Source organism: Pristiophorus japonicus, chromosome 9 (genome assembly GCF_044704955.1).
Source record: "Pristiophorus japonicus isolate sPriJap1 chromosome 9, sPriJap1.hap1, whole genome shotgun sequence".
Classification (NCBI taxonomy): domain Eukaryota; kingdom Metazoa; phylum Chordata; class Chondrichthyes; family Pristiophoridae; genus Pristiophorus; species Pristiophorus japonicus.
In genome coordinates, this window is record NC_091985.1 from 54,015,872 (window position 1) to 54,023,833 (window position 7,962).

The following is a 7,962-nucleotide window of genomic DNA, read 5'->3' on the forward strand; positions in this document are numbered from 1 at the left end:
ATCGTCTCTACATCCACCTTGTCGAGCACCCTCATTATCTTATAAGTTTCAATAAGATCACCTCTCATTCTTCTGAACTCCAATGTGTATAGGCCCAACCTACTCAACCTATCTTCATAAGTCAACCCCCTCATCTCCGGAATCAACCAAGTGAACCTTCTATGAACAGCCTCCAATGCAATTATATCCTTCCTTAAATACAGAGACCAAAACTGTACAGTTGTAGCAGGACTTCTCTTTTTTTTATTTCAAAATATACTTTATTCATATAAAAATTTGTACAGTACATTCAAAAGCTGTTCAGTACATTTAGCTGCAGTCAGCAATCCCACACACTACATTTGGGTGCTGACGGCAGTTCCGTTCGATACATTTCCTTGCTTTTCAGTTCAAGTACAATTCGGTACAATACGGGATACATTGTCGTACATTCAACAAATTACATTACACGTGTCACTATACAGTACACGGAGTGGGTGACGGTACATTTACATTTTTCTTTTCAACGTGCATTATGAAACAGACCTTGCATTGTACATGGCACTACATAGGTGTTTACAGGTCATAGTTTTTTTTTCTGTAGCCAATCGTTTTTTTTTCTGTAGCCAATCGTTCCAATTCTTTGTCAAATCACAAACGCCAGAGGTCACCTTGCACATGCCAAGGATCACTCTGCGCCAATGCTCTTAGCCAAAAGGCCTAGAGCCACTGCACCGTTCCTGGAAGTACTGCAATACCAGGTTCGTGCCATGGAGGTGGATGGGTCAGGTCCCCCACACACCTCCGTGGAGGTGGATGGGTCAACCCTCCCCACCCACCTCCTGTTTCCAAAAATGCAAGCATATACCTTCCTGACCAGGGAGAAACCACCCGGAGGTCATGGTGGCTGGTCAGAAACGGTACTACACTTGATCTTAGCCGAGAAGCAGGTCATAGTGCTCCATGTACAGAAAAAAGAAGTTACAAGTACAGAGGAGTTTTGTACTGATTCCTGCCCCCGTGTTTACAGTGGCAGAAGGGCTTTAAACTGTGGGTGGCCCTTCCCCACCGTGCCTTTGCGGTGACTGCACCAATTTTAAGTGTGTCCCTCAGCACGTAATCCTGGATCTTGGATTGCGCCAGTCTGCAACACGCAGACGTGGACATCTCCTTGCTCTGGGAGACCAGCAAGTTTCGGCAAGACCAAAGAGCGTCTTTGACTGAGTTGATGACCCTCCAGCAGCAGGTGATGTCTGTCTTGGTGTGTGTCCCTGGGAACAGTCCGTAGAGCACAGAGTCCTGTGTTACAGAGCTGCTTGGGATGAACCTCGACAGCAACCACTGCATCTCTTTCCAAACCTGCCTTGCGAAGGCGCAATCCTGAAGGAGATGGGTGACAGTCTCATCCACCCCGCAGCCGACTCGGGGGCACCGTGCCGTGCTGCTGAGACGTCGGCTGTGCATGAATGCTCTGACAGGTAAGGCCCTCCTCATCGCCAACCAAGCTATGCCTTGGTGCTCGTGTGAAAGCTCTGGCGATGAGACGTTCTGCCAAACGAGTTCGACAGTCTGCTCAGGGAACCACCCGACAGGGTCCACCCTCTCCTTCTTTCGTAGGGCGTTCATGACGTTACGTGCTGACCACTGTTTTATGGCCTTGTGGTCAAAGGGTTTTTTTGTGAAAAACTTTTCCACGAAGGACAGGTGGACAGGCATGGTCCAGCTGGTGGGGTCATTTCGCGGCAGCATGGCCAGGCCCATCCTTCGCAATACCGGGGACAGGTAGAACCTCAGCACGTAGTGACACTTCCCTGCTTTTATACTCTATCCCCCTTGCAATAAAGGCCAACATTCCATTTGCCTTCCTGATTACTTGCTATACCTGCATACTGACTTTTTGTGTTTCATGTACAAGGGCCCCCAGGTCTCTCTGTACTGCAGTACTTTGCAATTTTTCTCCATTTAAATTATAATTTGCTTTTCTATTATTTCTGCCAAAATGGATAACCTTACTTTTTTCCACATTATATTCCATCTGCCAAATTTTTGTCCACTCACTTAACCTGTCTATATCCCTTTGCAGATTTTTTGTGCCCTCCTCACAATTTGCTTTCCCACCCATCTTTGTATCATCAGCAAACTTGGCTACATTACACTGGGTCCCTTCATCCAAGTCATTAATATAGAATGTAAATAGTTGAGGCCCCAACACCGATTCCTGCGGCACCCCACTAGTCACTGTTTGCCAACCAGAAAATGACCCATTTATCCCGACTCTCTGTTTTCTGTTAGTTAGCCAATCCTCTATCCATGCTAATATATTACCCTCAACCCTGTGAGCTCTTATCTTGTGCAGTAACCTCTTATGTGGCACCTTATCGAATGCCTTCTGGAAATCCAAATACACCACATCCACTGGTTCCCCCTTATCCACCCTGCTTGTTACATCCTCAAAGAACTCCAAATGTCCCGCTACTGCTTCCTTAATAATGGACTCCAACATCTTCCCAACGACAGATGTTAGGCTAAATGGTCTATAGTTTCTTGTATTTTGTCACTAAATTAGGAGGGGGTTAAAGATAATATTTTAGTGCCACTGGGACATAGTCATTCTTGCAGGTCGAGCAGACCAGGCAGCTGGGAGGCTCCGGATGCATTTGCGGACAGGTTATGGCCATATAATCTGAAGGCGACGGGGGGATATCTAGCCCGAGCACAGTTGTTAGGGGCTCCCAGAAATCATTGTTTGAGAACTCTAGTGGCTAACAGCTTGTCACGGATCAGGGCTAGGGCGGAATCATGGTTTGACTCCGAGGATGTTAATAATACAGAGCCAGGTGTGTTAAGGAAACAGACTCCGGCTTTTATATCCGACCAGGGTGGGGCGGAAGAGAATAGACAAAAAGGAAAAGTGCACGAGATAAAGAAGTGTGGATGGTAGAAAAGAATGGAAGCCAGAGGGGGGTAATGTGGACAGATCCCAGGTGTGCTTTAGCAGTGGGAGAACGGGACACTGGAGCAAGGCGTGCAAGTTCCCAAGAAAGGAAAAAACAGGACATGGGGGGTTCCCCTAGGTCAAAACCACATGTCGTAGAGGCTGAGAGAGAAAAGGTAGAAGACCCATTGGAACTTCTAGTGACCGCATTGTGGCAGATTATGAGCAAAGATCAGGGAAAGCTGGGCGCTGCCGTATGCAGTGAAAAGCCTAGCGCGCCCTCACTTATCCCATGACTAGGATGCGCCCAGCCCGAATACCTGTGCCAGCTCACCTACGATGAGTAGGGCAGACCTTCTGTAAAAATCAAGGTAAAGACCACTTGGGGAAAATATCTAGTGGACACCAGAGCTTCCAGTACGGTGGTTCACTCACCAAACCCAACCACTGCTCCATGGTCGAGCAGGGTCCCGTTTAAATTAGTGGGTTTCACAAGGAATGAGCAGGCTGGGGCAGTATCAAAATCTTTGTCTCTAGGGTTAGGACCCCTTGTCACTAAGTGGGAATGTGTACTGATGCAATGGGATCCTCGGAGCTGATTTTATGCTGGCCCACTATGTGATAGTAGATATGAGGAACCACTGTCTATGGGGGGCAGTTGGTTCGGATAAACCTGAGGAAGTTTTAGTTATCCCCGACGCGGAAAAGGTGAAAGGTAGCGCCTGTACTATGAAACCGAAGGGAAGCTATGACTTGGAACAATTGGACCGTAGCACACCAGAAAAATATCAGATGTATCAGTGTTCGCCACTCACCAACATGACTGTGGTAGGGTAACAGGGACAGAGGTGAAGGTACACGGGGATCCAATGTCGCATCCTCAGAAACAGTATCGTTTTCCCCGGGACACAGAGAAGGACGTGGAAACTGCATTGAGCTCCCTGGTGGAACAAGGGGTTCTGAGACTGATAACGACCCACATGAATTCACCCCTATGGCCAGTTAAGAAGCCCAATCAATCATGGAGAGCCACGGTAGACTATTGGGTTCTTAATAAAGGTATTCCAGCATGCGCGCTCAGCAGTAGTCGATCTAATAGGGAATATCCTTGCGGAGGCAATGACGTTCATTGTATTGGACATAGCTAATGGGTTCTGGTCTATCCCAGTAAGACGGTAAGATCAGTATAAATTTGCCTTTACATTCAAGGGGCAACAGTGTATGTGGACGTGTCTCCTGCAAGGATTTCACAACAGTCCCTCGATTTTCCATCGGTTGATGACTGATGCTTTAAAAAAATTTCAGTCAGCCTAGCCAATTGATCCAGTATGTGGACGACCTACTATTAGTCTCAGAAAGTGCAGAGGACCACGGGCCACTACTGGACAAGCTACTGGAGGAGGCAGGGTTTAAGGCAAACCCCAAGAAAGCCCAAATTGGACAGGAGGAGGTGAAATTCTTAGGACTGACGATTAGGGCAGGTGAAAGAGCTATAGACAAGGCGACAAGGAGGAGTCACCCAGAGTTGGGGGATGTGGACTTGAAGCAAATCCTCCTCAGTAGCTGCAAAAGCTGTTTTAAAAATTTGAAAGCTGACAGTAAGGTGGTGCAGAAAAAGGCGAAACAAGGTGGGCAGAAGGACCCTGCAGGATCCAAAAGGGAGTACAAAACATGGCAGGAAAGCATTGTGTTTACGGCAGTAAACAGTTTGTTTAAGAGACGAAAAAAATAGAAAAGCATTTCTATGAGTCGAAGAAGGTGAAACCAACACTTAAGCTTCTAGCTTTTGTGCCGAGAGAAATAAAACATAGAACTTACTACTATGGATGTTTGAGAAGTCATGAAATGTGTTATGTGTGAAAGCCTGTATAAAAACCTTTGATATTTTCAGGGCGAATGTTTAAAGTTTTTTTAAAAGGGCATGTGGATGTTTATTAGTACAGAATCATTGTAATGTGTTAGCTATTGTTATGCGTGGAAAAAAGAATGCAATGCACCTTTTAAAATGCGGGAAAAAAAGGAAGGTAACTCTCTGCACAAGATTTCAGAAAGCAACACCTTGTGCAGAGTTGAATATAAATTTAGAGCATTTTTAAAATTTTAAGAACATTTTAGGTTTCGAATTTGAGTGGATGTTTCCCTCAGTAACAGAAAGGGGATCAGAATTGGTGAATTAACCCATTGGGATGGCAGGAAAGTCACGATGAATGTTCTTTTTCTTTTAAGCAGGAGTGCTGATTACCGAGAGAAGTCCTTTAATATGGAAATGATCTCAAGGTGTTACTGAACTTGAACTTTGATGGGACAGTGCTGTGTGAACTTCAGTAAGGTTAAATCACAAAGGCTGGTCATAGGGTTTTGTGATAATTTAAGGATAGAAAGAAAAAGGGACGCGGTGATTGCAACAATCACAGCATGTATAATATGTATTTAACCTAAGTTTGACCTGTGGAGGGAAGACCTCTCACAGAGCGGTGCTATTTTTCTTTTCTTTTATTTGCAGAGGCGAAATGAACGGAGGATGCAGGATGAAATGTGCTCTGTGGCTGAGCCTGTTGGGATCCTGATCAGATCAGGACAGATGGAGAGAGGCGACATAGAAATATCGTTTACTTACGGGTATATGGGAGGAGCCGGGCCCACCATAACACAGGGAGATATAACACGGGGCACTGGCGGGATAGCTACATACTTGCATCAGGGAAAGTGGCCGGCTTGGTTGGGGTCAAATTCCACTAAATATTCCAATCACACTGGTTACAAATTCGGTGACGGATCAGTGCCCTGCCCCAAATTAAATATCACTGCCAAAAAGGTACTGGTGAACGAGTGTGCCTAGAATGCTGGGGAACTATCTCCGTGGGATGATGGTGGTGGCTACGGAAGACAGACAAGGCAAAGGGTAATTAATCCATGGATTGGGAAAGATTGGGGAACGACGTACAGATGGATTGTGGGGTCAAAGGGGGGAGTGAAATTATGTTGGGACAAATGGTGGAAGGAGGAACAAGGGGTTTATGTGTGTGTGGGAGGATGGGAACGTAAATGCGAGAAGCGGGTATCCATTGCTTTTAAACGGCAATGGCAAGATTCCGGGTCTGGAATAGGCTGGACTCAGAGTTTCAATTTGTGTGTGGTGCCAGATCCTCCAAAAACTGTCAATGCTACCGAGCTAGTAGCGCATAAAAGGAAACCCCTACCATCAGCCTCAAAAACACAGGATATAGAAGTTAAGTGGCCCATAATGACACCCGAACCTTGGAATGGGTTGGTGCTGATTCCAACCGGGAAAGTGTTGTACCATGAAGTGTATTATGAGGTAGCATCTGTCATCCTTAATTTAACAAAGGTACGGCTACCCCGGTGGTACCCAGCTGAAACGGAAAAATTGTATAGAAACTGTTAAAAGAAATGTTCCGACAATTCTACGAGTTGAACTATGGGGACGACAACCGTCACATCGGTTTGGGGAGGCGGAAGAGGGGATTGATCAATGACACGGCCGCGGTGTTTAATATAGGGACATCACTGGTCAATAGTATAGATGATGACCAGCTGCAAACACAGATCAATACCTTACGGGATCAGCTAAAGAGAATACTGGGAGAGGGCAATGAGATTGAAGGACAGGAATTATGGGAAGACCAAATAATGACCATTCACCTAAAAGAATTGATAGCTGAGCTGGAAACTCACGCCATAAACAACTTAATAAAAGAGGACCGGAATGCATCGGACTGGGCCGCCCAAAATGATGCATGTGTTATGTACGGTGCTTGGTTATTAAATGAGGGGCACAGTAATTTAGAAGATTTGGAGCAAAGTCGCGTACCATCATGGGTTGAAAACAGACACCTAAAAGCCATGAGCACTTATGACAACCTCATGAGCCCATGTCAGTTACGGTTGGCCTCCGAAGCATACCTAGTCCCGATCAATTGTGATTATTACAACCAAAAACAGGAAGGCAGATTATTATCTGAATGGTGACAGATTAGGAAACGAGACCTGGGTGTCATGGTACATCAGTCATTGAAGGTAGGCATGCAGGCATAGCAGGAGTAAAGAAGGCAAATGGCATGCTGGTCTTCATAGCGAGAGGATTTGAGTATAGGAGCAGGGAGGTTTTACTGCAGTTGTACAAGGCCTTGGTGAGACCACACCTTGAATATTGTGTGCAGTTTTTGTCTCCTAATCTGAGGAAGGACATTCTTGCTATTGAGGGAGTGAGGCGAAGGTTCACCAGACTGATTCCTGGGATGGCAGGACTGACATATGAAGAAAGACTGGATCGACTAGGCTTATATTCACTGGAATTTAAAAGAATGAGACGGGTTCTCATAGAAACATATAAAATTCTGACAGGATTGGTAAAGTTAGATACAGGAAGAATGTTCCCGATGTTGGGGAAGTCCAGAACCAGGGGTCACGATCTAAGGATAAGGGGTAAGCCCTTTAGACCGAGATGAGGAGAAACTTCTTCTCTCAGAGAATTGTGAACCTGTGGAATTCTCTACCAACGAAAGTTGTTGAGGCCAGTTCGTTAGATATATTCAAAAGGGAGTTAGATGTGGCCCGTACAACTAAAGGATTAAGGGGTATGGAGAGAAAGCAGGAATGGGGTACTGAAGTTGCATGATCAGCCATGATCATATTCAATGGTAGTGCAAACTTGAAGGGCCGCATGACCTACTCCTGCACCTACTTTCTATGTTTCTATGTTTCTATGATGAGGATAGTTCTCAGGATTCCAGTGATGGGTCAGTCATAACGGCCAGTGCCGGTATATCGGGTGGAAAATATTGGGGTTATCCAAAATGGGATATATGTGCGGTATCATGGGGCGCCTCCGTATGTGGTTAAGTGGGGAAACTCCATGATTGGCACCAATCTGAAAGGATGTCAGGAAAGCGGTGCACATGTGGTGTTGTGTCCACATCATCTGAATGTGTTCGACCGACCGGTATGTGGATTTGAATCTGAAAGTGCACAACCTATCAACTGTACCATGGAGGTAATGGCTCAGAGCCACGTCCCGCCCCAGGTTG

General features: G+C 45.9%; 1 pseudogene; it reads right to left on the bottom strand.

Annotated features, from left to right (window-relative positions):
• Nucleotides 1-703: 703 nt before the first annotated feature.
• On the bottom strand, nt 704-930 carry LOC139274317 (U2 spliceosomal RNA; annotated as a pseudogene).
• Between the last annotated feature and the right edge of the window lie 7,032 nt (nt 931-7,962).